Source organism: Penaeus monodon, chromosome 26, assembly GCF_015228065.2.
Source record: "Penaeus monodon isolate SGIC_2016 chromosome 26, NSTDA_Pmon_1, whole genome shotgun sequence".
Classification (NCBI taxonomy): domain Eukaryota; kingdom Metazoa; phylum Arthropoda; class Malacostraca; order Decapoda; family Penaeidae; genus Penaeus; species Penaeus monodon.
Genome location: NC_051411.1, coordinates 43005146 through 43012645, shown reverse-complemented (window position 1 = coordinate 43012645; position 7500 = coordinate 43005146).

The following is a 7500-nucleotide window of genomic DNA, read 5'->3' as shown; positions in this document are numbered from 1 at the left end:
TATTTATTTTACTTACATGCCATACATATTAAATGAATACATATATATATACATATGTATAAACATATAATTGTATACATATCACACACACACATATATGTATAATATAAATATATATATATTATATATATATTTATATATATATATATATTAATATATATATATATAGAATATACGATATATATATTATATATATATATTATATAAATTAATTTTTTATAGAATATATATATATACATATATATTATATATATATATATAGATATTATATATATATGATATTACTATATTATATAATTTTAATAAAATTAATATATATATGCATGTTTAACACACAAACATGCACACACACCACACGCAACCACACACACACACACACACACAACACACACAACACACACATATATATATATATACTATAATATATATATATATATATATATATATAATATATATATATATATATATATATATATATATATAGTGTGTGTGTGTGTGTGTGTGTGGTCGTGCTGTGTGTGTGTTGTGGGTGTATGTAATATATATATATAACTATATATATATATATATATATATATATATATATATATATATATATATATATATATATATATCTATAATATTCCTACATATACACACACCACACACACACACACACACACACACACACACACACACACAACACACACACACACACACACACATACAATGTGTGTATGTGTGTGTGTGTGTACTCCTGTATATCGGTAAATGGGTGGTGTGTGTGTGTGTGTGTGTGGTGTGTGTGTGTGTGTGTGTGTTGTGGTGTGTGTGTGTAAGTGTGTGTGTGTGTGTGCGTGCGTGTGTTGTGTGTGGGCAAAAAATGTCTGCATGTGCAGTAAACGTCTTGATCCACTGTTGTTAACTATTACTTATCGATTGAAATTATGATAGCATATACCTGTGAATTGTAATGGATCATATAGTTCCTGTTATCACACTTATCAAGATAATTCTTTTATAATCAGGAAATATTTACTCTGCATAATAAAAACCACTTAATAGTTATCCTCCAATATCAAAAACTTCATTTTCTACCGGTAACAGAGAATGCTATGATGGATAACTATTATATTTTCCTTAGGCACACTAAGGATATTTTACTAACTCTGGACAATAACTTTAGATTAACAAGCTTGGATACCTGAGAATGGATCTGAGCTGACCAAAACAAGATCTTGTGCCTGACCAAGGGCAAGGACAGAAAAAATGGACAGTGGCGTGACCGCAAAAACCGAGTGTATTCGGTATTCTAATACCTGTTTTGATTACTCGTAATATTTAATATTGTTAAAGCTTTCAAACGCAAATGATTTTGGGAAATAGAAGTGAGGGATAGGGTAAGAATTGCAGTGCGTAGAGATTGAATGGATTAGGTAAAACCCTAACTTGAAACATCGGTTTACCAAGTAAAATATTTTACTTGTATTTATGGATGCCAGGCAGGACTATGAGTAGAAATGACACCAGGGGTTTAGCGGGCGGGTCGTGGAGGATGGCTGAGGAGTTAGGATATGACCGGTGAGGATAGGTGCATGAAATTCCCAAAGAATGTCGTGTTTTGAAACAAAATATATGAAGTGGTTGTGTATAAAGGTAAAAAGAAATTAATCATGTTAAAATCCCTTTTACATTCATACACAAGATGCATTGTTGCGCGCGCACACACACACACACACACACACACACACACCACACACACAAAACACACAAAACACAAACCACACACCACACACTGACAAAAAAGCATAAAACAGTCTTGGGAAAAAAAGTAATTGACGGTTTTTAAAGTATTTCCGTATTAGCTCAGACAACCACGCATCCAAAGACTTGATGTTTTTATATGTATTATATTTATTACATTATGTTATATTATCTACATGTGTGTGTTTGTGTGTGTTGTATGATATAGATATAGATATAGATATTCACTCCATCACTCATCCTCAAGTACCTTGTTACAAGAAAATGTGCATAACCCGGACAGCGATGGGTAATCCTCTACATGATAGAATTATCCCAAAAATATTGTATGTGAGATATGATTTAACATACATTTTTAGTGGACTGTAGTAGACACTGACTGCTACTGATTAAAACCCGGGCATATCATTTCTTGTGCACAACTGAAAACACACAGCATAGACGGATATTTAGGATTTTAGTACAAGCGTGTAGAATATTACAATCGCCAATGACAGAACCTTTACAGATGATGCCAGCGGCTTTATATTGACTGTAAATGGCGAGGGTGTATTTTTCTGGAAAAAAAAGCCAGTTTAAACCCCGGTGTCGTTCGGGGTTATTTTATTGAATTATATTGTTCCGGTAAGTTATATATATTACCGGTTATCATTTTCATACGTTAGCTGTGTAACATGGAACATTATAATAATGCAGCGGTCAACCATGAAGACAAGACAGTTAGCAATAAATGACACACACGTTAGCTTGCTCGCGTGTTTGGTTTCAAAAAGTAATTAAGCCATACCAACTGTTTGTTCCAAGGTACAATTATCTATGGCTTTGCACTTCAATTATTATTTAATCCATTGCGTCATTTGGGTTTATGTTTCACATCTAACGTGTTCATTGATAACTACGCGAACAATATAATTCAATAAAAGTAACCCCAAATGACACCCGGGCACAATCTTGCTCTCTTTCTAGACAGATACAGGCTTTCTATTTACCGTCACTGTCAAAATCCATTGACGATTGTAATATTTCACGTAAAGTACTAAAATCCGTTCGTGTGTGTTCAGTTGTGCAGTCAGATCATTGATTTGTTTAATTCGTTAATAATATGATAGAAAAAATTAATATTGAAACACAGGGCTGAGACTTCTCTTGTCATTCTAAACGCGCTTGTTATGGTATAATTTTACTGTGTATTCGTGAATAGTCTTTTATTTGCAGAGAAAAATTCACTAGCAATGCATAAATATTACTTTATTTAGTATATGAAATATCGTTTTCATATAACAACGGACATTAAGTTACCAGTATTTTATTAAACACACTGTTTCTTCATCTAAGTTTCACTTGCCTATCTTTAACGTTTTTTTCTGCTGCTATTTATAAAAATAGATAGGAACGCAAAATCTGAATACACAGTGATTAAGAAATAAGGGGAAAGAGGTTTCGCTGACAGATGATAAACCAATACAATCAAAGCAGTCGCACCATGACAAGATTTTTGACGGAAAAAAAACGACTCATAGACTTCAATAATATTCCCAAAAAAACAAACAAATGATAAGTTCAAAAATATTTCTTAATATGAAATCGGCCTCATGTCTGTCTGGACCACTCATATTTCCAAAGTATTTCGAAATTCTTGTGTTCAGATATATACGCTGGATGATTTTTGTTTAATGATATTATTTCACTGACTGAAAATTTTTCTGCTGCGGCAACATCTAAGGTCAATAGTAGTGTGTTCAAAATAAAGCGATAGGTAATGCTTTCGGCGCAGCTCCTTAGAAGAAAGTTTTTCGGCTTTTTAAGACCAGTATGGTTGTTGATTAAAAAAAAAAAATGTATAGACATCAAACGTCATATAGCATTTGATAGATATTGTGGTGAAAATTTTTTAAATAAGTTAACGATTACGATAAGTGGACAGAAAAAGGGGATGAAGAAGGAAGGAAAAGAAAGGAGAAAAAAAAAAGATCATGCAAAGGTAGGTGAGGGGAGCAGGAAACAATGGTAAGTTAAGCAAAACCAAAATTTGGAAATACAATTTCAACTACACTGACGTCTTGACATTTTTCACCGTCTTTATATCTAGAAAAACTAGTTCACCCTGATGTCCATGTACAGCTCATGTATATATATATGTATATGTATATGTATATATTTTATATATATAGGATATTTTATATATATATATATATATATATATATATATATATATATATATATAGATAGATAGATAGATAGATAGATAGATAGATAGATATTAGATAATAGATATATAGATATATATAGATAGATATAGATATAGATATAGATACGCACACACATCTGTGTGTGTGTGTGTATGTGGTGTGTGTTTTTTACGCTCTTATACACACTCACATATATATTTTAATATATATATATATATATTTTATATAATATATATATATATATATAATTAATAAATAAAATTATAAATATTTTATATGTATGCATTATATATATGTGTGTGTATATATATAAATATATATATATATATATATATTTTATATATAAAATTTATATATATATATATATATATATATATAAACAAAATAACACACACACACATATATATAATATGCATACATACACACGCTCACACACACGCTCACACACACAACACATATATAGATATAACGCAAAACACATGTGTGGGGTCGTGTGCTTGTGTGTGTGTGTGTGTGTGTGGGGTGTGTGGTGTGTGTGGTGTGTGTGTGTGTGTGTGTGTGTGTGGTGTGTGTGGTGTCTTTACATTTTATATATGTGAACTTGAAAACGGATACACAATGATGTAGCTACCTTATGTTTCATAGATATGAGAATTTGCCCTGCCTCGCGCATCCATGCTCTGCTTCATTTCTCTCCTTCAGTGAGTTGTAGATCCACGACGAAGGGGCTGGAATAAAGTCAAAGTTGGTAAGCACCGTGGAGTGGAAAAACATATTGTTTTTGACCTCTTCTGCCTATTTACCCCGATAAAAAATATATCTAGTTTGTAATTTCATTTCCCTAAGTATCAGCCGTTTTTAGTTTTTTGATCTGTATAAATCGTCAATAGTATATATTTCATTGAGCCGGTCATTATGTTTATAACTTTTGCTATGAGTTGATTACTCCTCTCTTCTGGCTTTACCTCATCTCCTTTCTCTCTCTCCTACGCTCTGCCCTCGTCACCTACTTCCTTCCGTCTTTCCTCCCCCTTTTTTCATTCGCCCTGTGTTAACCCTCTCTCCTCGTTTATCTTTCTCCTTTCTTGCCTCGAGAAAGAGGTGCCTTCATTTTGGGGAGCATGTTTCTGTTACTGGCATTTTTTATCAAGGCATCTCAATTTCACTTAATAAAAGAGAAAAGGAGAGCAGTGGGGTTTCTACTGTAAATTTTTGATTTTCTTCTCGTTTGTGCGTAAATATTATGAGCTTGTTCCTTGACCCTTTTAAAAGATTTAAATGAACAGTAAATAGTTGAATATTTACAGAATAACCTGTTCGTATTCTTTTATAGTAACTGACAGCTTCAATTCCTTCTTTTAAAAAAAAATGCTAAGAATTACTAAATGTAAACAGGAGAACTTCGAATTCATGCAGAATGTTTCAAATCTTTGGCCGTAACTGAACGTATTACCAGAAGTGATATGGGTATTCAATTTACTTTTTTTGGTTGGTATTAAACAGTTATTACATAGGCAGACACCGTCAAAATTTGTGAAGTGTGTATGCTGACTTTTCTGTCTCCATCAGTCTATAAAAGGGCCCAAATGTATTTTATTTCAAGTTAAGACGATATGGTCGCCTTCGACCAGAGGTGAGAATTTCCCCGTCTATTTGCTCGGAAGTACCTGGGCATTTTTGCATTTTACAGCCACGTGTGAAAGTTTGCATGAGCGAGTACGTATTTATGAGTGTGTATGTATATATGAGTGTGTATGTATTTATGAGTGTGTAAATATAATGAGGGTGTATGTATATATGTGTATTTTATATATGAGTGTGTATGTATATATGTCTGCACGTATGTATGTGTATGTATATATGAATGTGTATGTCTGTATGACAGTTTATATGTATTTAGTGTGTGTGTGTTTGGGCAAGTACTGATATGAATTAAAAATTTTAAATCCACAAAAAAAAAAGTCTTCCTTTTACATAATTTTGTTGGGTTGTTTTTGTGTGTTGGTTACTTGTTTCAAATTATGAATCGTTACTGATTCAACGAAAACTCTCTCTCTCTCTCTCTCTCTCTCTCTCTCTTCTCTCTTCTCTCTCTCTTCTCTCTCTCTCTCTCTCTCTCTCTCTCTCTCTCTCTCTATATATTTTAAAATATAATATATTATAAAATATATAATATAATAATATATATATATATGTATATTATATATATATATATTATATATATATATATATATATATATATTGGCAGAAGAAGAAATAACAAATTTTAAGGGTTCACACACACACACACAAACACACCCACACACACACACACACACACACACACACACACACACACAACACACCACCACCACCACCCCCAAATACTACCACCGTCACACCACACAACACACACACACACCACACACACGCACACACACACACACACACACACACACAACACACACACACACACACTCCACCACCCCCAAAACAACAACAACAACACCGCCACCACCAAACCACCACTACCACTACTACCACCATCACACCACTCAACACACACGCACATATACACGCACGCACATGCATATGAACTGATTTTTTTTTCCGACGCAAAACATTTCATCCCTCACTTGACGGCGAATATAAATTTCTGGTTGAAACTAGGCGTCATCAGGCAGCAATCAGGTTTGCTCCCGCCCATGATATAATGCAGATGGGGTTTTTGTCTATTCTTTCTGTTCTGCTCGGCGCCGTCAATCACGATCTCACTCTGTTGCGCATGCCTCTGAAATAGACGTCTGCACCCTTCCTCCGTTTAATGATACCCACGAGAAATACATTTAAGAAGATACCTCGTTCTCTTCCTTTAGGGTGTGCGTGGTGCAATCTCGGAGCCTCTCCTCGCCTGCTTCCGTGATGGATTTGAGGACGCTGGATTAGTTTCTCTTTGAACGGCTGTGCTATCGTTTGGAGTCACATTTTGGATATAAGTTTGTCTAAACCATTATCACAATTGCCTAACTACACCCCTCCCTATATCCAAATTCCATCCTTTTGTTCTTTCTTTTTCTATCTATCTATTTATCTATCTATCTCTCCTTTAAATATTTGATTGAAGGCTATGAAATTCTGAAACGCACATACAAGGATTTTGTTATTGTAAAGAAAATGTTTATGCTTTTCATTACCTACATACACCCAGAAAACACTTCGGTTGAGGCACTGGGCAACAGTCAAGAGAGAATCTGAAATGTGATAGAGTATAACCATCATAGAGCGACGATCTGATAATAAGAAAAAATTTTTTTTATCATATGGGTTTCAGTAATTAAGATAGTGATAATTCTAATGATAATAAAGGGGATTCCATGAACATAATAAAATCGTGATGGAGGGGATCAGATAGTAATAATGAGAAGCGAGTGATTAAAATTGTGATAATGATAACAATGAGGATATAATTGTCAAGTTCATCGGGACTGCTTCCTTTCCAGAGGGCACTGGGGTCGCGGGGCGGCAGAGCGGTTGTTTCGCGTGAGATTTTCGGAAGTTTCTTCGCCCGGGGCCCTTTTATTTATGGCCC